General features: G+C 42.6%; 1 protein-coding gene and 1 pseudogene across 2 annotated transcripts in view; both read right to left on the minus strand.

Moving 5' to 3' along the window:
• Nucleotides 1-26,197, minus strand: part of myocd (myocardin) — a 714,017-nt gene that overhangs the window by 591,339 nt on the left and 96,481 nt on the right. For both annotated transcript variants that reach the window (XM_063074257.1, XM_063074258.1), the window contains exon 2: nucleotides 13,809-13,874. The gene's annotated coding sequence lies outside the window, so the exon portion shown is untranslated. The remainder of the gene's footprint in view (nucleotides 1-13,808; nucleotides 13,875-26,197) is intronic.
• Nucleotides 16,405-19,307, minus strand: LOC134336572 (uncharacterized; annotated as a pseudogene).

The following is a 26,197-nucleotide window of genomic DNA, read 5'->3' on the forward strand; positions in this document are numbered from 1 at the left end:
TGTAGTGTTCCCAGCTTGAGAAAAGCACATCCTTACGCATTTGTTAATCTTGCATCTATTGGGATCAGGCCAATGACAGCAAATTCCACCAAGTTACTCAGCAACTTGGCAGCAACTCTTCAAAATGCAATATAGCCAAATTAGTGTGGCATAATCATAACATTTTAAATCAGTGTCACAAAGGGTAAATTGCCAAATGTCTGACAATGATACACATTGTTGAATAAGTGCAGCATGAAGAATCCACAGAACAACCACAGGCACAGCTAAAGGCTCACAGCTGGGCCAATTAGAGGCAAAAGTAGAGAAGGGGAGAGAGAGAGAGAGACACAGAGACAGAGAGACAGAGACAGAGACAGAGACAGAGAGAGAGAGAGAGAAATATTCTGTACAAAAATGTCTATCAAAGAAAAGAAATTTTCCAAAATTTTGGTTATCTAATTCTTCATATACTGCATGAGATGAAGGTGGGTGGACAAGTCACCTAATCAGGATGGGATGAATCCTCGACTGCCTTGGGAAACTGGGATAGATATTTTTAAGAAGCTGTCCGCAGTCTTCTGAGCTTTCTTTTTCAGAGGATCGATACCAAGAAACTGAAAGATTGCAAATGTTTCTCAGGTAAGGAAATACACTTGGAAGGCTAGTCTGTTTATTGTCTTGGTTGAAGATGATTTTAACAATCATTAATCTAACAGCAAATAACAACTTGCATAAGGATTGTTTAATAAACGAACCTACTTCTATTTGTGATATGTAAAAAAGTTGTTTGACCACATGACTGTGAGGTTGATAAATCAATAAAGTGAAATTTTTATATCAAGGTTCCTGCTGGGATCGAGCTATATGGTTAAGGTCAAGTAAACATTCTGTATCATTTGGAACACACCAGATGTGGTTTTGTAAAAAAAACTAAATTCTATTCGCCCATCACGTTTATATAGTCTTTTCACACCCAACACCTCAAAAACAAGCCTGTCATACAAAAAGGATAATAGATGCGTGAAAACAAGAAGGGCTAAAGAACAGAAAATAGACAGCTGAAATGAAAGGCTATGTTTATGATGAGGTGGAACGTACTGTACAGGGGACATACAGGAGGGTTCTTCTACTTTCAGTGTTAGTGCCAATTCTTCTATTGAGGTGGATTAAGACTTCGATGTAGGAGTTCAGGCCATGGTTTCAAGATATGCAAATGGTAAAATATATGAAAGTGAAGAAAATGCAGATAGACAGAAACAGTGGTAATAGACCATAAGATCATAAGACATCGGAGCAGAATTAGGCCATCTGGCCCACCGGGTTTGCACCGCCATTCAATCATGGCTGATCCTTTTTTTTCCCCTCCTCCTCAACCCCAGTTCCCGGCCTTCTTCCCGTAACCTTTGATGCCAGTGTAATAGACACACTGCCATAATGTCTAGGCATAAGGGAAATTATATTAAATATAGGAGAGCATGAACTGATATATTTTAGTGGGAAATGCAGGAAACCATACATTTTAACTTTTTACCATATTAATAATTTTGCCCAGGCTCCATGGGAAAACAGAGGAATTGCCTAAAGGCCTGACACAAGGGGCTATGGTTGCCACAGGACCTTATGTTTGGTTCTATACATCTGAAAAAGATTGTATGGAAACTGTGGCCTCAGATGAGGTGGGGAAGGAGTCATCTGTCCCACAGTCCACCCAATCCCTGGATTCTTTGGTGAATTCTCTCCTCATCTAAATAACAGCCAGGAACCACTGCTGATAGTACGGTAGATTATTAATCAGCAGTGGTCCCTGGCTGGGACAAATTGCAATCTGAAAATCTGAAATGATAAAGTGCAGGACCATTTAAATTACCACCCCTGCCATGGAACAAGACCATAAGACAGAGGAACAGAATTATTGTAGTTCGCTTGGCATTTAGACTCTGCTCTGCCATTCAATCATGCAGATATATTTTCCCTTTCAACCCCATTCTGCCTTCTTCTCACTTATCCTTGCTAATCAACAACTTATCAACTACTGCTTTAAGTATACCCAATGACTTGGCCTCCACAGCCATCTCTGGCAATGAATTCTACAGATTCACCACCCAATCACCAAAGAAATTTCTCCTCATCTCAGTTCAAAGGGACATCGTTCTATTCTAAGGCTGAGCCCTCCGTCGGACACTCCTACAAAAGGAGAGAAGTCCACAATATTCAGTAGGTTTCAATGCGAGCCCTGTCCCCATTCTTCTAAACTCAAGAGACTACAGGGCCAGAGCCATCAAGTATTTCTCATACATCCCAGAGTCATTCTTGTAAACCTCCTCTGGGCCCTCTCCAATGTGAGCACATCCTTTCTTAGATATGGGGCCCAAAACTGCTCACAATACTCCCAATATGGTCTGACCAATAGCCCAAGTATTACAACACTGGTTTTGTTTTCTAGTCCCTTCGAAATGAATGAATGCTGTTTTGCTTTCCTCACTACTGACTCAACAAGCAAGTTAATCTTCAGGGAATTGCACTACGACTCCCAAGACTCTTTGCTCCTCCGATTTTTGAATTTCCTCCAGGCTTAGAAAATTGTCTATACCTTTGTTCTTTCCACAAAAGTGCATGACCATGCACTTCCCTATACTGTATTCCATTTGAAAATTCTTAGCCCACTCTCCTAATCTGTCCAAGTCCTTCTGCAGAGTCCTTGCTTCCTCAACACTACCTGCCCCTCATCTATCTTTGTATCATCCGCAAACTTGTCCACAAAGCCATCAATTCCATTATCCAGATCACTAACATTTAACATGAAGAGAGCAGACCTAACAACAACCCCTACGGCACACCACTAGTCACTGGCAATCAACCAGGAAAGGCCCTTTTTATTCCCACTCTTTGCAACCTGCCAGTCAGCCAATCTTCCGTCCATGCTAATATCATTCCTGTAATACCCTGGGCTGTTTTCTTATTTAGCAGCCTCATGTGTGGCACCTTGTCAAAGGCCTTCTGAAAATCCAAGTAAACAACATCCACTGACTCTCCTTTATCTATCATGTCTGTTATTTTCTCAAATAATTCCCACAAATTTGTCAGGTTAGATTTCTACTAATGGAAACCATGATGATTTTGACCCATTTTATCCTATGCCTCCAAGTATCCCAAAATCTCATCCTTAATAAAGGACTCCATCACTTCCCAATACTGTAGTCAGGCTAACTGACCAACAATTTCCTTTCTTTTGCCTCCCTCCCTTCTTAAAGGGTGGAGTGACATTTGCAATTTTCCAGTACTCCAGAAATATTCCAGAATCCAGTGATTACTGAAAGACCATCACTAGTGCCTTGGCAATCTTTTCAACAAACCCTGCCAGAACCCTGAGATGTAGTCCTTTTGGTCGAGGTGACTTATCTACCTTTACACATTTTATCTTCCCAAGCACCTTCTCCTTAGTAACTACACTCCTTCCCATTGACCCACTTCAATTTCTGGCATATTGCTAGTGTCTTCCATGGTGAAGACTGAGCAAAATACTTATTCAGTTTGTTCAGCATTTCTTTGTTCCCCATTGCTACCTCTTCATCTTAATTTTCCAGCAGTCCAATGTCCACTCTTGCCTCTATTTCACTCTTTATATATCTGAATAAAAAACCTTCTGGTATCCTCTTCTATATATTCAGCTAGCTTACATTCATATTTCATCATTTCACATCAGTCACAGTGAAGAGTTTTGAAAGGATGGTCGTGTCATTTCACAAATCCATTACTCAAAATTTTCTCGATCTGCTGCAGATTGACAACTGAGCCAGTTATCATCGGTCTTAACTTCATACTACAACTCTTTTGGTACATATGTTGGGATTCTATTTGCTATAAGTCCATAAGATATAGGAGCAGGTCAGCCACTCAGCTCATCGAGTCTGCTCCGCCATTCAATCATGGGCTGATCCAATTCTTCCAGTCATCCCCACTCCCCTGCCTTCTTCCCTACCCTTTGATGCCCTGGGTAATCAAGAACCTATCTACCTCTGCCTTAAATACTCCCAATGACTTGGCCTCCACAGCTGCTCGTGGCAACAAATCCCACAGATTTACCACCCTCTGACTAAAGTAATTTCTCCACATCTCTGTTCGAAGTGGACATCCTTCAATCCTGAAGCCGTGCCCTTTTGTTCTAGACTCCCTTACCATGGAAAATAACATTGCCATATCTAATCTGTTCAAGCCTTTTAACATTCAGAATGTTCCTATGAGATCCCCCCTCATTCTCCTGAACTCCAGGGAATACAGCCCAAGAGCTGCCAGACATTCCTCATACGGTAACCCTTTCATTCCTGGAAGCATTCTTGTGAATCTTCTCTGAACCCTCTCCAATGTCAGTATATCCTTTCTAAAATAAGGAGCCCAAAACAGCACACAATACTCCACATGTGGTCTCATGAGTGCCTTATAGAGCCTCAACATCACATCCCTGCTCTTATAGTCCATACTTCTAGAAATGAATGCCAACATTGCATTCACCTTCTTCACCACTGACTCAACCTGGAGGCTAACCTTTAGGGTATCCTGTACAAGGACTCCCAAGTCCCTTTGCATCTCTGCATTTTGAATTCTTTCCCCATCTAAATAATAGTCTGCCCATTTATTTCTTCCACCAAAATGCATGACCATACACTTTCCAACATTGTATTTCATTTGACACTTCTTCACCTATTCCCCTAAACTATCTAAGTCTCTCTGCAGGCTCCTTCCTTAACACTACCCACTCCTCCATCTATCTTTGTATCATCAGCAAATTTAGCCACAAATCCATTAATTCCATAGTCCGAATCATTGACGTACATCGTAAAAAGCAGTGGTCCCAACACCAACCCCTGTGGAACTCCACTAGTAACTGACAGCCAGACAGAATAGGATCCCTTTATTCCCACTCTGTTTTCGGCCAATCAGCCAATGCTCCACCCACGCAAGTAACTCCCCTGTAATTCCATAGGCTAAGCAGCCTCATGTGGGGCGCCTTGTCAAAAGCCTTCTGAAAATCCAAGCACACCATATTTACTGCATCTTCTTTGTCTACCCTGCTTGTAATTTCCTCAAAGAATTGCAGTAGGTTAGTCTGGCAGGATTTTCCTTTCTGGAAACTATGCTGGCTTTGGCCTATCTTGTCATATGCCTCCAGGTACTCCATAATCTCATTCCTAACAATTGATTCCAACAAATTCCCAACCACTGATGTCAGGCTAACAGGTCTATAGTTTTCTCTCTGCTGCCTCCCACCCTTCTTAAATAGCGAAATAACATTTGCAATTTTCCAGTCATCTGATACAATGCCAGAATCTATTGATTCTTGAAATCATTGTTAATGCCTCCGCATTCTCTCCAGCTACTTCCTTCAGAACCCGAGGGTGCATTCCATCAGGTCCAGGAGATTTATCCATCCTCAGACTGTTCAGCTTCCTGAGCACCTTCTCACTTGTAATTTTCACTGCACATATTTCACATCCTTGACACTCTTGAATGTCCGGTATATTGCAGATGTCTTCCACTGTGAAGACTGATGCAAAATACGCATTCAGTTCCTCTGCTATTTCTGCATCTCTCATTACAATATCTCCAGCGTCATTGTCTATTGGTCCTATATCTACTCTCGACTCTATTTTACCCTTTATATACTTAAAAAAGCTTTTAGCATATTCTTTGATATTAGTTGCCAGCTTCCTTCCATTATTTATCTTTTCCTTCCTAATGACGTTCTTATTTTCCTTCTGCAAGTTTTTAAAAGCTTCCCAATCCTCTATCTTTCCACTAGCTTTGGCTTCCATGTATGCCCTCTCTTTTGCTTTTACTTTGGCTCTGACTTCAGTTGTCAGCCATGGTAGTGTCCTTCTTCCATTTGAAAATTCCTTCCTATTTGGAACATATCTGTCTTGCACTTCACTTTTTTTTCCACAGAAACTCCAGCCACTGCTGCTCTGCTGTCCATCCGACTAGTGTCCCTTTCCAGTCAACTTTGGCCAGTTCCCCTCTCATGCCATTGTAATTTCCTTTATTCCACTGAAATACCAACACATTGGAATTTAGTTTCTCCTTCTCTGATTTCAAAGTGAACTTGCTCATATTGTGAGCGCTGTTCCCTAAGGGTTCCTTAACTTTAAGCTCTCTTATCACCTCCGGATTATTGCACAACACCCAAGCAACAAGCTGTTCTAAAAAGCGATCACTTAGACATTCTACAAGTTCTCTCTCTTAAGGCCTGGTTTTCCCAATCCACTTTCATGTTAAAATCCCCAATGATTATCATGACATTGCCCTTCTGACATGCCTTTTCTACCTCCAGCTGTAATTTGTAATCTACATCTTGGCTGCTGTTTGCAGACTTGTATACAACTGCTATCAGGGTCCTTTTACCCTTGCCATTTCTTAACTCAACCCATAGAAACTCTACACCTTCCGATCCTATGTCATCCCTTTCTAATGATTTCATTTTTTTTAATACACAGGGCCACGCCATTCCCTCTGCCTACTAACCTATCTTTCCAATGCACCATATATGCTTGGACATTCAACTCTTAATGGCAGCCATCCTTTAGCCAAGTTTCAGAGGTGGCCACAACATCATACTTGCCAATCTGTAGCTGAATTTCAAGATCGTCCATTTTATTTCTTGTGCTGCGTGCATTCAAATATAATACTTTCAGTCCAGTATTTGTTGCTTTCTGTTTTAACTGCACCTCACCTCTATTGCCTTGTAATGCATCTCACTAGCTGTGAATATGCCTCATCTCTTGCCTGTCCTTTCTAACATCTCTGTTTAACACTACCTTTGATTTATTTCTGTTTTCCCCTTCCTCAGCCCTATCATTCTGGTTCCCATACACCTGCTAAATAAGTTTAAACCCTCCCTAACAGCTCTGTTAAACCTGCGTGCTAGGATATTAGAGCCTTTTGGGTTCAGGTGTAACCGGTCCTTTTTGTACAGGTCCCATCTCCCTTAGAGGGTGCCCCAATGATCCATGAATCTGAAGCTCTGCCCCCTACACCAGTCTCTCAACCATGCATTAAAATGCCTGATCATGCTATTCTTGTGCTCATTAGCACATGGCACAGGCAGCAGTCCTGAGATTACTACCCTGGAGTTACTGCTTTTCAGCTTCCTGTCTCGCTCTCTGAATTCTCTCTTCAGGACCTCCTCCCTTTTTTCGACCTATGTCATTGGTACCAATGTGTACCATGACTTCTGGCTGTTCACTCTCTCCCTTCAGAATACTCTGCACCCGATCCGAGACATCCCATACCCTGGCACCAGGGAGGCAACACACCATGCGGGTACTCTATCAGGCTGACAGAACCTCCTGTCTGTTCCCCTCACTATGGAATCTCCTATGACTCCCGCATTCCTCATCTTCTTCTTTCCCTTCTGCACCATGGAACCAGGCTCAGTGCCAGAGACCCGATCACCATGGTCATCCTAATACAGTTCACACCCCCCCCACAACAGCATCCAAAACAAGATAATGATTACTTAGGAGAATAGCCACAGGGGTGCTCTCTATTATCTGAGCTCTTCCCTTCCCTTCCCTTCCCTGACAGTCACCCACTTATCTAACTCCTGCAGACTCAGAGTGACCAACTCCCTGTAGCTCCTATCTAGCCCCTGCTCACTTTTCCTAATAAGCTGTAGGTCATCAAGCCACAGATCCAGATCCCTAACACAGTCTCTGAGGAGCTGCATCTCGGTGCACCTGGTACAGATGTGGCCATCTGGGATACTGGAAGAATCCCAGGATTTCCACATCTGACACCCAGAGCAAAGTACTAACCTTACAGACATCCTCTCCATTCCTCAAAAAATGCATGGAAAAAATGAAGCCCGCTTACCCACTTACCTTGTCGAAGCCCACTTTCGCCAAAGCCTGAATGAGCCAAAGCCCTACCATTCTGACTCAGACCACTCCGTCAAGGACTGCTCCTTTAATGACCGCTCTGCTAGGCAGTGTCTCCCTTTTATACATGAACCATCCTTGCTCTCCAACACACGATTAGCACTCCAGTTATAGCCGAGTTCCCACGAAGCTTTCCCCCTTTGAACTTTGCTCCTGGACCTGTGTAGTGCCTCCTCTGTCGTAGCTCTCCAACTCACGATTGGTGCGCCGGTTATAGCAATTTCAGTTCAGCCTTCGTTGCCATAATATGTGAGCTTCTACAAGAGAAACTCCTCAAACCTAACGTACAAGGTTCCATCTGCAAGTGGATCTCAAGCTTCCTCTCAGATAGAAGGCAGTATGTGAGACTCAGTAAGCACGTCACCACATCCTGCTCACTTAGCAGTGGTGCACCACAGGGATGTGTTTTCTCTCTTCTCCTATTTTCTCTATAAACCTTTGACTGTTTTTCCAGTGATTCATCAGTTAAACTGAACAAGTTTCCAGATGACATCATTGCCATAGAGGTGAGAAATTCAAGTACCACAAAGTAAAAAAAGCTTGTGGCCTGGTGTAGTCACAACTTGCAGCCAAATTCTCTCAAAAATATGGCGTTGCATATCGACTTCAGGAGAAATGTGTCTCTTCTCTACCACTCATTATCAACAACTCCACAGTTAGCACCACTTCAATATTCAGGTACCTGGGCATCATCGTTTCATAGGACCTCATATGGGAGAACCATATCTCCTTCATTAACAAAAACAATTGTCAAAGGATGTACTGTACTTCTTGCAGCAATTGGAAAAATTCCATCTTCCCCTATTGGTACACTTCTACACTGCGATCATAGAGAGCTTCATTAAATGAGCCATAACTGTTTGGTTTTGTGCAGCATCCTCTCATAACTCAAGAAAACTACAGCGAACTGTCATGTTAGCAGGAAGGGTCATTAGCTGTGCTCCACTATCACTGCAGGACTTGTATGTGTCCAGAACAAAGAAGCAGACAGGGAGAAAGAAGTCACTGTGGACATTACCAGTCCAGCAAACTGACTTTTCCAAGAGCTCCCTTCTGGAAGGTGCTATAGGCTATTAAAACAAAAAGTTCATGCCACCTTGAAAGTTTCTTCTCCCTGATCAAACATTCTAGTTAACCACCCCACCTTACCGCTATCAGTCCCAAACACTGTGCTGCACTGTAAATACTTTAAACAATTTTCATAATGTTATTTACATTGTAAATATATGCTTCCATTTACATATTTATAAATATTTTATTACATATCCATTTTATATAATTATTTATTCTTTATAATTGTTGAATGTTATTTTGTGTTGTATGTCATGCCAACATACCACAGCAAATTCCTAATAAATGTAAATATATATGGTGAGTATATGGTGTATTGGCGCATGGCCAAGTGGTTAAGGCATCAGTCTAGTGATCTGAAGGTCACTAGTTCGAGCCTCAGCTGAGGCAGCGTGTTGTGTCCTTGAGTAAGGTACTTAACCACACATTGCTCTGCGACGACACCGGTGCCAAGCTGTATCGGCCCAAGTGCCCTTCCCTTGGATGACATCAGTGGCGTGGAGAGGGGAGACTTGTAGCATGGGCAACTGCCGGTCTTCCATACAATCTTGCCCAGGCCTGCACCCTGGAAAACCTTCCAAGGCACAAATCCACGGTTTCACAAGACTAACGGATGCCTAAAAAAAATATGGTGAATAAAGTTGATCCCCGATCCTTTACTTCCTTTTTTTTTGTTGCCTTCCTAATCCTCTAGCTTCCCACAAATTTGTGCTGTATTGCATGTTGCAATTTTTCCCTTGAAGCTGTCTTTGACTTCCCTAGTCCTCATCCTTCAAATTCTTCTTCTTCTTCAGGACGAACCAATCCTGCAAGTTCTAAATTACTCCCAGAAAATCAAACCACTGCTGCCCTACCATTATTGTTGCCAGTGTGCCGCTCCAAAAATAGTTTGGCGAGCCCCTCTCTGTTGCCTCTGTAGATACCTTTACTGAACTGCAATACTGATACATCTGATTTTAGCATCTCACTCTCAACCTGCAGGGTGAATTTTCTGATCACTGCCTCCTAAGGATTCCTTTGCATAAAGCTTTCTAATCAAATTTTTTATTACACAACACCCAATTCAGAATTGCCTTTTCACTGGTAGGTGTTATATATTTAATATTTCAGTAATATTTAAGTAACATTGTAGATATATTGTTTTATTAAGCATTCTTTGATGTTTAAATAATTGATTACAGGTTATACATAAAAGTATGTGAATGGCATACGTCATTATACTACCAGGTCATTAGTGGGCATCTGGCTAAAAATAAAACTAAGGAGTTATCTCAGTGCCATGTTTTTCTTTCAATTAGTTTAATGCTTTGGAGTTACAAAACATAACAGTGAACTCGACCACAAGCTGCTCTAAAAATCCACTTGTAGGCATTCCACAAATTCCTCTCTTGGGATCCAACACCAACCTGATTTTTCAATCTGCATACCATCATAACATTGTCGTTGTTTAAACATGCCTTTTCTATCTCCCATTCTAACTTGTATCCCACATCCTGGCTACTGTTCGGAGGCCTGTATATAACTCCCAACAAAGCCACTCCGCACTCTGCCCAACAGCCTGCCCTTTGATATGATGTGTATTCTTGGATGTATCCCCAGCTATGATCTTCTTACAATCACAATGCTCGCAACTTTATACCTGCCAATTTCTAACAGCGCTACAAGATAATCTACCTTATTCTGTACATTGTGTGTATCCAAATGTAACACCTTCAGTCCTATATTCACCCCTCCTTCTGTTCAAGTTTGTCTCCCTGGATATTATTCTGATTTGATACAGGCCAGAGTACATGAAGGTACAATGCTTATTGAGGGTAGGATCAAGGGAATTATGTTCAGCTTCCCAACTTTGGGGAGTGAGGAATTTCTGCCCTCCAAGGGGAAGGTGTGAAAAAAGCTTTTTGCTTTTAAATGAAGTTTTGGTACCGAAAGGTCCAGGGCATTGCCTATTGAATTTATCCATGAATACGCGAGCATACACTTGAAGGACTGCAATGATTCTAAAGAAAGATCAAGAATACAGAACAGGGAACTGTTAGTTCCTGCATTATGTTTTAGTTTACTTCATTGACATCATTTCACAGGGGGCAATTAACCCAATGTGCATTTCCTGCACCTAAGTTTATCTGTTGTACAGTGGGGCTCGTTGTGGTCCCACCCATAACAGGGTGCCAGGGGAACCCCCAAAATTCAGCAGTGCAGCATTTAGTACTACTACCCTACAGATTCAGGCACTGGTTCATTTCTGACCTCAGGGGTGGCTGCATTTTTCCCGGGCATTCTCCAGTTTCTTCTCAAATCCCAATCATATGATTGGTTTATTGTGGGCTGCTGTACTTTACTCCCCGTGTAGATGGCTGACAGGATGGAAATGATTTAAGGAAAGGAAGTGCAGGAGTGAGACTGATGGCAATTACTGAGCCAGCATAAACTCGATGGCCTCAGCAGCCTCCAACTGTGCCTTCAGAAACAGGAATATCTTACCAAGGATCCCGATAAATCTTAATTTGCCACTGAGTGCAAGAACAGAAAGATCTTAATATGGTCATATACAAGTACAAGGAAGTTGTCTACACAATTAAGAAACCATGTGTTTCCGAGACAGTTGTGTAAAATCTATGTAAATATTAAATCAGTTGGAGAATTGAGTCCAATTCTGTAATTCTGTACTTTAGGGTAAGAAAGAAAATGAGTCCACAGAAATGTGATTACAGTTAAAAACTCAATTAAAGCAACTACAACTAATCTCCTTTTGAGCTGAGAGAAATAAACAGGGCGACAAATATGAGAAAATCTGCAGGTGCAGGAGATCCAAAGAAGCACACACAAAATGCTGGAAGAACTCAGCAGGCCAGGCAGCATTTATGGAAAAGAGTAAACAGTTGAAGGATTTAAACGCATCCCATAAGGCACTGGGTGGATATTTAGTACTAAATAGGAAATAACTAGACAACAGAGTGACCCGTTGGGACACCCTTTGAGAGAAGGGTAGTGCAGTCTGATGTGACCAGAAGGAACGTTAAATTTTCCTGAATGCTATTGGTATCACTTTGCTTTGGAAACTGAAGTAGAAAACCTCAGTTTATTAAAGAAGAACGGCGTGTAGCAAAGCAAATATACGTCCACCTCGTTTAACAAAGGACACTTTTGATGGCATAATTTCTGGTTTACCAGTCATCCTTGTGCCTCTCGTTGTCATTCTGGAGACATGCAGTCCTTTCATCCCCCGTCTCTTCATCTCTTCTGCTGTTTGTTCTTTGTCTCTGATCTTGGAGAAGTGCACTTCTCAGCTCCTTTGTCTCTTCCTCTCTCCTCCTTCTGTGCCTGTTTTTGTCATTCTGGAGATGTGCAGTCCTCTCATCCCCCGTCTCTTCATCTCTTCTGCTGTTTGTCATTTGTCTCTGATCCTGGAGACGTGCATGCCTCTCCTCCTCTGTCTCTTTTTCTCTCATCTTTTTTTGTCCTGACTCTTTGATCCTGGAGTAGTGCGGCCCTGGTCTCATCCGATTCTTGTTCTCTCCCTCTCCTTGCCACTTCCCGACGATGTTTGGTGTCATCCCTTGAGGAAAATGTTCCCCTTCCTTTTCCGCACGGCATAATTAGGCTGACCATTTTTTTTTTACCCTAATGCTGGATAGAAGATACGAAGCACGAACACCAAGGGATGCTGACTATTCTTGATGTGGTTGGTGCTCTCCTAAATGGATGTGATATAGTCACCGCTGTTCTCTGACTGCAGCAAAGGGTTTTATGGGTGTCTCGGAGTACGTCATTGCAATAAGATTTAACTATCTCTTATTGATGGGTGGCAGTTAGATCTGTCCCAATCCTGCACATGCTGGTGGTGATGAGCAGAATGTGACCCCTCGAAATAGAGCTGCCCTGCCCTTTTGCTCCGGTAGGTGTCGCTGTTGAGACTGGCTGTGCGCATGTGTCGGGCTGTCGCGTCCCAATTTCCATGATGGCCGATCGGGTCTCGGGTGAAAGCCAGCCTGTTGATTTTTGGTGAATGAGCAATTTTATATGAATATATAACCCTGAACTTTGCCTGGATTGTGTAAGTTAGCGCATTTTAATTCGATTTAGCCAAAAAAAAGCCGCTGTAATGCACCGTTTGTGGTATTTGGAGGTCACAAACAGACAAACGGACAGTCAGAACATGAGAGTTTTGGTAGTATATAGATTGTAGGGGGAAAAGTTTGCAGGATTACACAGAAAAACGTGGAGGGGTGAGGTTGTGTGAATTGCTTTACGAAAAAGTAGGCACAGGCACAACGAGGCAACTAGACTGCTGCTTTACTACATGATCACTTAAAATGTTTCTTATAGGTGCCCTTTCTGATGAAGTAAGCTGTGAAAAATACAACAGTGTTCTGTTCAGCCACCTCAGCAAATACAGAGATTACATCAAAACTAACAAAATGAAGTTCAGAATTTTAGACAAAGGAGATATCCCCCTTCCAAATATAACAGTCTGGAAAATACAGTTAATCATGAACAGCTATTTTCACAAATAAAAAAAGTGAGCAATATAGTTTGTTCCCACATTTGTTCCCCGGAGCTCTGATTTCATTGGCAATGGAGATCCACTTCATTGATGCATGAAAATGGCATTAATTTTCTTTTTGTCATTACATTGCCAATCACTGTAAGTGTGAAACTGTTAACTACATTTAGATAAATCAAGTTAATTACATTAAATTAGCTTGACATGGTAGTGATGTTGGCAAATGACACACTTGTTTAATTTGTACCTTTAGGTAATCAATGCATCACAGCATACCCTTGGACGAAATGGTTACAACTTGGAATCACATATCTTACCAGAATTAGCTTTTAAAGACAGATCTCCAACTGAAGCTTCTTCAATCTCCCTGTCTGCCCAAGTAACTGCAAAATATTTGAAGGAGGACATGAAGTTTAACATTCTGGAATTGTCTTACCTTTTCAAAATAATCCATTCATATTTTCACCAACATATCTTGGAAATAAAACAGAACAGAATGTTCTCAGAAATAAAATATAAATTTGTTTTTCTTTGCTTCTAAAGTTTACTTTTTCCAGTGTTCACTCAAGTTGACAGCAAAATTAATTGTAATGTTTGAGACCACTACAAGTGCAGGCATAGTTCTACATTTTCCACTTTATAGCAAAGGCACAGGTAAGCAACATAGTTTGCTCTATATACCAAGGTCTGGGTATGATCTCCGGAGAGCCATTTCAAGGGCAAAATGGCAATTCCGGACCAAACTTGAATCAACAACGGATGCTTCAGAGTGGCGGCAGAGCTTGGATACTCTTATGAACTTCATATATTTTAAATCAAGCAACATAGGAGACAGCAGGCTTCGCTTCCAGATAAGCTCAATGCTTTCTATACTCACTTTGACCATCAGGACATGGAGAAAACATCATAAACTCCCCGATTGATCCCAGTCTCTGAAGCTGACGTGCAACCAGCCTGGAGGAGGGCGAACCCACAAAAAGCATCCGGGGTCGACGGCATGCACGGCAAACTACTAGGTACTTGTGCTGATAAACTGGCTTGTGTCTTCACTATACTTTTCACCTCTCTCTTTGGCAGTGTGTGGTACCCAGCTGCTTCAAGCAGGCTTCAATTATATCGGTGCCCAAGAAGAGCGTGAAGATCTGTCTCAATGGCTATTGCTCTGTATCACTTACATCCACAGTGATGAAGTGCTTTGAGAGATAGGTGATGAAACACAACAACTACTGCCTCAGGAGCTACTTTGCAACAGGTCCACAGCAGATGCCATCTCGCTGGCTCTTCACTCAACCCTGGAACATCTGGACAACAAAGATGCATACATTACGATGCTCTTTATTGACTATAGTTCAGCATTCGATACCATTATCACCTTAAAAACTAATCAATAAGCTCCAAGATCTTGGCCTCAATACCTCCTTGTGCAATTACAGTGGCATGCAAAAGTTTGGGCAGCCCTGGTCAAAATTTCTGTTACTGTAAATAGTTAACTGAGTAGCAGATGAACTGATCTCCAAAAGTCATAAAGCTAAAGATGAAACATTCTTTTCAACACTTTAAGCAAGATTAGTGTATTATTTTTGTTTTGTACGATTTTAGAGTGAAAAAAGGAAAGGAGCACCATGCAAAAGTCGGGCACCCCAAGAGCTTTGAGCTCTCAGATAACTTTTACCAAGGACTCAGACCTTAATTAGCTTGTTAGGGTTATGGCTTGTTCACAGTTATTGTTAGGAAAGGCCAGGTGATGCAAATTTCAAAGCTTTATACATACCCTGACTCCTCAAACATTGTCCCAACAATCAGCAGCCATGGGCTCCTCTAAGCAGCTGCCTAGCACTCTGAAAATTAAAATAAATGATGCCCACAAAGCAGAAGGATATAAGAAGATAGCAAAGCATTTTCAGGTAGATGTTTCCTCAGTTCGTAATGTAATTAAGAAATGGCAGTTAACAGGAATGGTGGAGGTAAAGTTGAGGTCTGGAAGACCAAGAAAACTTTCTGAGAGAACTGCTCATAGGATTGCTAGAAAGGCAAATCAAAACCCCCATTTGACTGCAAAAGATCTTCAGGAAGGTTTATCAGACTCTGGAGTGGTGGTTCACTGTTCTACTGTGCAGCGACACCTGCACAAATATGATCTTCATGGAAGAATCATCAGAAGAAAACCTTCCCTGCGTCCTCACCACAAAATTCAGTGTCAGAAGTTTGCAAAGGAACATCTAAACAAGCCCGATGCATTTTGGAAACAAGTCCTGTGGACTGATGAAGTTAAAATAGAACATTTTGGCCACAATGAACAAAGGTATGTTTGGAGAAAAAAGGGGAACATTTCACTGGTAGAGGGAAGAATGAATTCAATTAATTACCAGTAAATCCTAGAATCAAACATCACAGCGTCAGTAAAAAAAGCTGAAGATAAAATGAGGATGGGTTCTACAACAGGATAATGATCCTAAACACACTTCAAAATCCACAATGGACTACCTCAAGAGGTGCAAGTTGAAGGTTTTGCCATGGCCCTCACAGTCCCCCAACCTAAACATCATCGAAAATCTGTGGATAGACCTCAAAAGAGCAGTGCATGCAAGACTGCCCAAGAATCTCACAGAACTAGAAGCCTTTTGCAAGGAAGGATGGGCAAAAATCCCCCAAACAAGAATTGAAAGACTCTTAGCTGGCTACAGAAAGTGTTTACAAGCTGTGATACTTGCCAAAGGGGGTGTTACTAAGTACTGACCATACAGTGTACCAAAACTTTTGCTTTGGGCCCTTTTCCTTTTTGTTATTTTGAAACTATAAAAGCTGGAAATAAAAAAATATTCGTGCTTATTTGTAGAATACACCTTCTGGTGCTACTTGGACACATCTTCAGTGATGAACCCGGGGTCATAGGGTATTTCAGGTCTTTGATCATCAGACAACCTCGACTGGGTGACCCAGCCAGGGGTGATCAGCCCCCGACTTGGGTCCAAGGGTCGCACTAATCTGCGGATCCCCCCTCCGGATCCACAGCCACCGCGAGGCCTTTTCAGCAGCCTCCAGAATGTTCTTGGTGGCTCTTCTGCACTGCAGTCCTTTAACTCCAAGGAGTTTTAGAGTCCGCTGAAATGAATGGCCAGCAAAGCCCCAGCACCCAACTTCGACTGGCTCACAGCGAGCTCTCCAGCCATTGCTCCAGCATTCTGCAACAAGATCTGTGTATTTAGCCCTCTTGCGCTCGTTGGCCTTTTCAATCCGGTCTTCCCAGGGGACAGTAAGTTCCAGCAGGACCACTTGCTTTGTAGACTCCGATATTAACACCATGTCCGGGCAGAGCAGAGTGGCTGCGATGTTCTCTGGGAACTTGAGCTGCCTCCCTAGGTCGACTTGGAGCTGCCAGTCTCGTGCAGTGGCAAGAAGCCCTCCCGAGGTGCTAGACTGATGTTGAGCTTTCTCCCCTGCTCTAATAAAAGTGATGGACTGTTTAGGGGCATGCTGATTTTCGCTGTCTTGAATCGCTGACCTTAGGACTTGGTCATGGCGCCAGCAGTATCGCCCTTCCCCCAATGCCTTCGAGCAGCAACTTAGTATATGCTCCAAGGTGCCCCTCTTCTGGCACAGTTGGCATGCAGGAGTGTTTACCATGCCCCACCTGTGCAGGTTGGCCAGGCTTGGGAGAACGTCAAAGACTGATTGGATGAGAAAATTGATGCGCAATGGTTCAGCTCTCCAGAGCTTTGTCCAGGTGAACTTGCGAGGTTCCGCATGTTCCCATCTAGTCCAGGCGCCTTGTTTGTACATAGCGACCATCTTGCTGTATCATTCTTCCTCCACTTCTGCTTGTATCTCGTTCTGAACCAGTTGACGCTTCTCCTTTCCATGGGTTTTGTCGTAGCGTGGTTTGGAAAAACAGCCCAATCCCATCGCCACAGTGCCCACCAAAATGTTGTGCTGCAGCCGTGCCTCTGCTCTGTCGACAGCTTCCTGTGCCTGCCACTTCCTTCTGGTCTTTACACGGATTCCTGCCGAAGCGACTTTAACATCAGAGGAGTCTCAGTACATCATAGCCTCCCTGGCTCGAGTGACTTTGAATTCCTCTGATAGGCCGCTGATGGGGAGCTGCAGCTTGGTGGAATGCCCATACAGGTCAATGCTACTCAAGGTCCGGGGGAGACCCAACCACCTCTGGAGAAACTGACTGATAGTCTTCTCTGGAGCCTCCACTGTTCACATTGGCACTTCGTAGACTAGAAGGGGCCAGAGTAGTCTTGGCAGGACTCCGTGTTGGTACATCCAGGCTTTGAATTTTCCTGGAAGCCCCGATTTGTCAATCACGGTGAGCCAGGTTATCAAGTTGCTCCTGGTTTGTTGAAGTGCGGCTGTGTCCTTCAAGGATCTGTCGAAGATCTTGCCCAGGCTCTTGACAGGTTTTTCTGTCACCGTTGGAATCTGGACCCCTCCCAGGGTAAAGCGGAACTGGTCGGCCACTCTTCCCTTCTTCAGGACCAGAGACCTGGATTTGGCTGATTTAAAGCTCATTCTTACCCATGGGATGAGCCGTTCCAGGCCTTGAAGGAGCCATCTGCACCCAGGGACAGATGATGCCATCACCGTCAGGTCGTCCATGAATGCTCTTATGGGGGGCTGCCGAGTACCAGATTTAGACATGAGGCCTCTACATTCCACCTCCACTGACTTGATAATCATGTTCATGGCCAACAAGAAGAGTGACACCGAGATTGTGTAGCCAGTGATTATGCCCTTCTCCAGCCGATGCCAGGTGGATGTTAGTGACCCTGAGGAGACTCTCAACCTGAAGTTGCTGTAATACTCCAGAATGAGATTTACGGTCATCTCTGGAACATGGTGCCTTGTCAGTGCTGTTTCAATGAGCCTGTGTGGGATGGATCCATAGGTGTTGGTTAGGTCTAGCCAGAGTGCTGCAAGGTCTCCTCTGTTCTCCCTTGGCTCCCAAAGCAGCTAGGTCACCACTCCTATGTGCTCTAGGCATCCAGGTACTTCTGGGACTTCCCCCTTCTGTACTGAGGTGTCTATGTATCCATTCTTCAAGAGGAACTCAGTTAAACATTGGGCGACAATCTTGAAGATCTTCCCTTCAACGCTGAGCAGCGAGATAATACAAAACTGCTTGATGTTGCTTGAATCCTCTTCTTTTGGTATCCAGACACCCTCTGCGTGCCTCCACTGAGCAGCGACCTTTGCTCTCTGCCAGGTCACCTTTAAGATCTTCCAGAGTCACATAAGGAGCCTTGGGCACTGCTTGTAGACTTTGTAAGGCACTCCGCTGGGGCCAGGGGCAGAACTTGCTCTTGCTGCTTTGACTGCTTCTTTGACCTCCTTCAGGGTGGGTTCAGAGAAGTTGAGTTGGGTCGCTGGTTCTGAAGGTGTCACCAGTGCCTCACACGGGCCGAGGTCCTGCTCTCTCGAGGTGTCACTGAAAGTGTTACTGAGATGGTGGTTTATCTCCACTACAGAACAAGTGAGGTGGCCACTTCGCTTCTGTCCTAGTACTCTCTTGCTGAAGCTGAAGGGATTGGTAATGAAAGCACTGCGCTTTCGGGCCCTCTCCTTGCCCTTCCTTCGGTGCCACTCAGCCTACTTGAGTGTGATGAGCCTCTTCCTGATGATATCTGTGAGGTCTGACAGGGCAGTTTTTCCTCCTCCTTGGCCAACTTAAATTGGCACTTCTGAGATTTGAGTACTTGTCTCAGCTGGTTGACCTGTTCCCACCGGTTTGGACTCACTGGATTACTTGTTCCATGCTTTTCCTTGATGCCAAACCGTTCTGAGCCTATGCTCATTATGAGGGTGCACATAGTCCAGAGTTTCTTGTCAGCATTGCCCTTCGGTATCGCCTCCAGAATCTTGTCTACATCCTCATCCAACTGGAGCCACTCCTTCTTGTTAGCGGCAGGCAACTTCACCTGACGCTGTTCCGACTTCCTGCTTATTGGGGGGACTTGGGTTGCTTGCAGGTTCCGGGCACTGTGGGGTGACTCCAGGCCAGGCTCCTCCTCCGTCTGACCAGGTTCTGTAGTCAGTACCACAGAGCTTGTAGTACTAGCTACATCACTTGTTTCCTCCTCAAGGAGGCCATCTTTGCCTGGTGGATCTTCAGACCTCTCAGGTTTTTGCACACCCTGCCGCAGATACAGACTACGCTCATAGTCAATTGTCCATTTGCTTGAGTCATTGCCAATAAGTCCGTCTAATTGGGATGTTCATCCTCCCCACCTCTCGGGCATCCCTGGGGGTATGCTTCAGAAGGGTACTCCGTAGCTTGTTTTGGGTGCTTCCTCACAGGAGCTGCAGTTCGGGGTGCTGGGCCTTGCTGCCCTGTTTGCCCTCTTTCCGCGCTGTCTGCTGTCTCTCCAGCCATCACCATTCTACTCATAGTTGTTAACCAGACTTTTCTGGAGGTCACTGACTGAGCCAGATGTGGTTGTTGTAGAATACACCTTCTGGTGCTACTTGGACACGTCTTCAGTGATGAGCCCGGGGTCATAGGGTGTTTCGGGTCTTTAATCGTCAGGCAACCTTGAACGGGCGACCCAGCCGGGGGTGATCAGCTCCCGACTTGTGTTCAAGTGGCACACTAATCCACGGAACCCCCTCCAAATCCACAGCCACCGTGAGGCCTTTTCAGCAGCCTCTCGGTGTCATCTTTTACTCGCTTAGCTATTCACAGTAACAGAAATTTTGACCGGGGTGCCTAAACCTTTGCAGGCCACTGTAGATCCTGGATTTCCCCACTTGCAGACTCCAGTCAGTCCAAATTGGCAACGACATCTCCTCTACAATCTCCATTGCTCTACCTGCCTTATACTTATGACTGCGTGGCTAAACACAGCTCCAATGCCATATTCAAATTTGCTGATGACACCACTGTTGCAGGCTGAATCAATGGTGGTGCTGAATCAGTAGATTGGAAATCTGGCTGAGTGGTGTCATAACAACAGCTTCTTACTCAATGTCAGCAAGACCAAGGAGCTGATTATAGACCTCAGGAGGAGGAAACCAGAGGTCCATGAGCCAGTCTTCATTGGAGGATCAGAGGTGGAGAGGGATTGAAACTTTAAATTCCTAAATGTTATTATTTCAGAGGTCCTGCTCTGGGCCAAGTACGCAAGTGCAATTACAAAGAAAGCACAACAGTGCCATTACTTCCTTAGGAGTTTGCGGAGATTTGGAATTACATTTAGGACTTTGACAAACTTGCATAAATGTGAACTGGAGAGTATTCAGACTGGCAGCATCACAACCTGGTATAGAAACACCAATGCCCTTGAATGGAAAATCCTACAAGAGTCATGGATCCATCCTAGTCCATCACGAGTAAAGCTCTGCCCATTATTGAGCACATCTACGTAGCGCACTGTTGCTGGAAAGCAGCACCCATCACCCGGGATCCCCATCACCCAGAGCATCCTTTCTTCTTGCTGCTGCCATCAAGGTGGTACAACAGCCTCAGGACTCACAGTACCAGGTTCAGGAACAGTTAATACACCTAAATCATCTGCCTCTCGAACCACAGGGTTTACTTCATTCAACTTCACTTGAACCATCACAGAATTGTTCCAACAACCAAGGGATTCACTTTCGAGGACTCCTCATCTCATGTTATTGATATTTATTTCTTATTTATTCATTATTTTTTTTTCCACATTTGTATTCGTAAGTTTGTTGCATTTTGCACATTGGTTGTTTGTCCATCCTGTTGGGTGTGGTCTTTCATTGATTCTATTATGGTTCTTGGATTTACTGAGTATGCCTACAAGAAAACAAATCTCAGGGTCGTATATGATGACATATATGTACTTAGTTAATAAATTTACTTTGAACTTTAACATAGTTCTAGCAACTGATTTCCAGTGCAGGAGATCAATGGTTTCTGATAAAGGAGGTATGAGTTTTTCCTAACTTGCATTTTCTCTATTAAGGATTCAGCCAGAAAAAAATGTGAAGCCTTCTCTCCAATATCTAAATTCAAGATACCCACCAACACATCCTGGAGTAACAGTAAACAATCACTAGGAGGTATCAGCATGCGCCTGGTGTAAGAGTACTAGCTCCCAGTGAAATTGGGTCTTCTTGCCAAGGTAGACCATCGAACATGCAGCAATAAACAGGCCACTTGAAGATGGCCTGCTGTTTGTATTAAATGCAATGAGTGCAAGTTAACTTTGCATCATTTTTCAGAACTATCCAAAAAAGGCTGTAAGAGATTAAGTCAGTGGAAAGAATTTGGAAGTTAAATTTCAGCACAAGTTTGGGCCATCCTTCTTGGACCATGATTACATAGATTGCACAGAACAGTCTTGGAACAATGGGCATTTCAAGAAAGTTAGATGTTCATAACATGAATCACTGAAATTCTGTAATTTTTTTAAAAAGTGATTCAAATGTCAGCTTACAAATATAGGGCTAAATAATACAGTGCCTTGAAGCATAACAACTAGTTTCAAATTTTACTGTCTCATTTTATAAATCTAACTAGTTTCAAATTTTACTGTCTCATTTTATAAATCTAACTAGTTTCAAATTTTACTGTCTCATTTTATAAATCTAAAGTCAGGATTTTTTGAGCTAATCTACAAAATACATCATGTCAAATCAAAAGAATAATTCCAAAACCCATCAATAATTTATTAAGTTAAAAACCAAAATTGTGAGGCTGAAAAAGTATTCATCCCCTTGTAATTGCTATGCTGACTTTTCTCAGGTGCAATAGTACCTTAACAACTCACCTAATTTGTTGATGTAGAAAACTGGAAGATCACCTGTTTTCAATTAATTCATAGCCCCTCTCTCTGGAAGGTCAATTGCATGGCAGATTTTCACACACCAAACCAAAATAATGGCAAAAGAGCATTCAAGTCAAGGAAATGATAATAGAGAAGCACAAATTTGGGGAAGGGTACAACATCCTCTCAAAGGCACTGAATAAACTTGGAGCTAGTGCAGTCCATCATGAAAAAGTGGAAAAAATATGAAACCACAGCCACACTGTCTAGGTCATGCCATTCCTCTAAACCTGATCACCAGAGAAGAATGGCACTTGTAAGAGAAGCTACTGTGATGCTAACAGCCATTTTAAGTGAGCTGCAACTGTCAGTAGCTTCAACTGGAGTTGAAATTCATAGCTCCACAATCTTTAAGGCCTTGCACAAAAAAAGGGTATTTATGGAAGAGTGGAAAGGAAAAAGCCCTGGCTAAAAAGTAAAAGCACGTGATGTTAAGATACTGTTATTGTCATGGGAGATCTAAATGCTAAAGTAGGACAAGGTGCTGATGGAAATACCATAGGAAAATTTGGACTAGAGGAAAGAAATGAAAGAGGCAAGAAATCAGTAGACTGGTGCAAGATGAATAATCAGGTCATTATGAATACCTACTTTAAAAACCATCCAAGACACTTGTGGACCTGGAAAAGTCCAGGTGATAGCACCAGAAATCAAATTGACTTTATTACTAAAACCCAAAGATTTAAAAACTCGGTGACTCAATGCAGAACATATCCAGGTGCAGACTGTAATAGTGGACCATAACCCAGTATTATGTCATGTAAAAGTAAAACTTAAAAAACTAAAGAAGCAAAAACCCGAACAATCCCTTGATTACTCGCAATTAATTAAAGAAGAAAACTTAAGACAAAAATTTACAATTGAAGTAAGGAATAGATTTCAAAGTCTAGAAATAGAATCTGTTGAAGAAGATAGTAATCATGTAGAAATGAAGTTTAACTCTCTGAAGGATGCCTTGGTAGGATCAGCAAAGTCCGTGATTCCTTAAAAAGAAAAAAGCACAAAGAATAAATGGATGACAGATGAAATCAAAAATCTAATGGAAGAAAGGAAACTGAAGAAAGCAAATCCTATGGAATATAAGTCTTTAGATAAAAAAGTTAAAAGCTTATGTCAAAAAGCCAAAGATGAATGGTTAAACCAGGAATGTGAGCAACTAGAAAGAATCCCTATTACTGATCCAAAAAGGGTACATCAACAAATCAAGAATATCACTGGTAAAAAGCTCCTCTGTTCTTCAGGTGGATGTTTGAAAGCAAAGGACGGTACCCTTATCATGGAAAAAGATGAGATTATGAACAGATGGACTGAGCATATTCAGGAATTGTTTGAAGACGATCGAGGCGAGAAACCAGAAATTAAGAAGGACATTGAAGGTCCAAGTATTTTAAAATCTGAAGTTCGTAATGGAATAAATAAGATGAAGTAAAGAAAGGCAGCAGGTCCTGATGAATTAGTAATAGAACAAATTATCACCCTTTAAGATTATGGTGTTACGTAGCCCGTAACTGGATTGCCAAACCAGCAGAAATGGACCACTCAGTTGGAGTCTGGATTACTGGAACTAAGAAAGTTTTATTAAAGAAATAAGCAACATAGTACTCTAATAGTGAGGATATAAATGCAACAGGTTAGCAATGAATAAACACACATGTACACAGAACTAGGATAACAGGGTCAATCAGCTCTATCGCAGTCTAGGGGTAAAATGTTCAATCACAAGTGACAGACTTCAGTTTAGTTCAGTTCGCAGTAATCACCGTCGTGCCGTTGGGGAGAGAGAGAACGAATGAATATGCAAATCGGATTCCAAACAGACCTTTGATATTCCTTGCAGTTAACTTTCGGGCGAGCCCTTTGTAATGTCTTCTGAGGTCACCGACTGTGACCCCTCCATTCCAGACACGATCGTTCTTCAGCAGTGAACCCGACACCCACGCAAGGGCGGACACACACCAGGTTCCTGCCGACTGTATCTTTCCACCCTGTGCGTCTATGGCTGGTCCCGCGACCAGACCTCCAAAACTCCCACCGACTTGTGGGGGCGCACCTCTTCCAGGGTCTCGTTACCTCGTGGTGTCGTATGTGTCTTAGAGAACCTGCCCCATTTTATCCCCCTGCTGGTGTATCGCCTGTCCATCACACTTCAGACAGTTCAGGGTTCAAAAGGAGCCGGTCTTGACGATATTCAGACCGGTGTCTCCTTCCGTTAAACTCTCTCGTCTCTTCATTAACGTTTCCAAATGCTGCTCCATTGTCTTACTTATCTCTCTCTCCTGAAGACAGGTGGCAGATCAACTGTTGATCCCACTGGTGCTAGCACAGGACAGTTAACATCTTAGTCTATGTGTACTTTTGTAACCCTCTTTCGTCACAATGGAATTAAAAAACTTAGTGATTTAATCAATTATATTTATGAGACTGGAATAATACCAGAAGAGATGGAAAAAAAATCAGTATTTAATCACTCTTCCAAAGAAAACTGGAGCAATAGCATGTGAATTACATAGGACCATAAGTTTAATGAGTCATATCACTAAACTTCTAAGAATTTTGATGACAAGAGTTAAAAGTAAGATACAAGCTGAAATAGGTAAAGAACAATGTGCTTTTGTGAAAGACAAAGGTACAAGAAACACGATACTGATGTTAAAGATACTATCAGAACGAGCTATTCAAGTGCAAAGATTTGTTTGTTTGTTTTATCGACTACACAAAAGCATTTGATAAAGTGAAGCACAATAAGTCATTTGAAATATTACAGGAAACTCTAGATCGAGATTCGAAAGACCTCCGCCTAATCAGAAATCTGTACTGGGAACAAACTGCCGCTGTAAGAATGGATGGAGAAGTAAGTCAGTTTACGAAAATCAAGAGAGGCATTAGACAAGGGTGTGTTTTCTCCCCTGATTTATTTAATGTATACAGTGAAACAGTATTACAAAAAATAAGAGACATCTTGGGAATCAAAATTGGCGGTAAAAAAAATCAATAATTTCAGATATGAGGATGACACGGTGTTAATTGCAAGTACGGAGGAAGAAACACAAAACTTAATTGATATAGTTGTTGAAGAAAGTGCAAAAATGGGTCTATCAATCGCAAAAAGACAGAATGTATGGTGATATACAAAAAGAAGGAGAATCCTATCTGCAGGCTGAAAATAAACGGGAAAGACATAAAACAAGTACAGAACTTTTGCTACTTAGGAAGCTGGTTGACATCAAATGGCTGATGTGACATGGACATCAAAAGAAGAATATGGATGGCAAAAGACACCTTTATGAGAATGAAGAGTATACTGACCAACACTAAACTAGGTATGACAACCCACCTCAGAGTACTGAAATGTTACGTTTATCCAGTTATGTTATATGGATCAGAATGTTGGACAATATCTAGTAACATGAGGAAACGAATTGAAGCAGCAGAGACATGGTTTTTGAGGAGAATGCAAAGAATATCATGAACGAAACGAATATCTAACGAAGATGTCATGAACAGAGCAAGCACAAAAAGAGAAATAATGTATAAGATCATGAAAAGGCAACGTAACTTCATTGGACATGTGATTAGGAAAGAGGAGTTAGAATGCACGGTAATTATGGGAAAGGTTAAGGAAGAAAGCAAGAGGAAGACAAAGACAAATGACGATGGAGACAGCAGCCAATACCAATGAATTGATCCACTTGACCCGAAACAGGAGTTTGTGGGCCATGGCAGTCAAAGCTCAATCTGGGCACGGGACCTGATGTTGATAATGCTGACATAATGTCTGCAAAGATTTAGTCACTTAAAAGATATTGTAAAAAATTGTGGAGAAGCTCTTGTGGTCTTATGAAACTAAAGTGGAACATTTTAGCCTTAACACTAAGTGATAGGTGTGGTATAAATCCAATACT

Source organism: Mobula hypostoma, chromosome 22 (assembly GCF_963921235.1).
Source record: "Mobula hypostoma chromosome 22, sMobHyp1.1, whole genome shotgun sequence".
In the NCBI taxonomy this organism is placed as follows: domain Eukaryota; kingdom Metazoa; phylum Chordata; class Chondrichthyes; order Myliobatiformes; family Myliobatidae; genus Mobula; species Mobula hypostoma.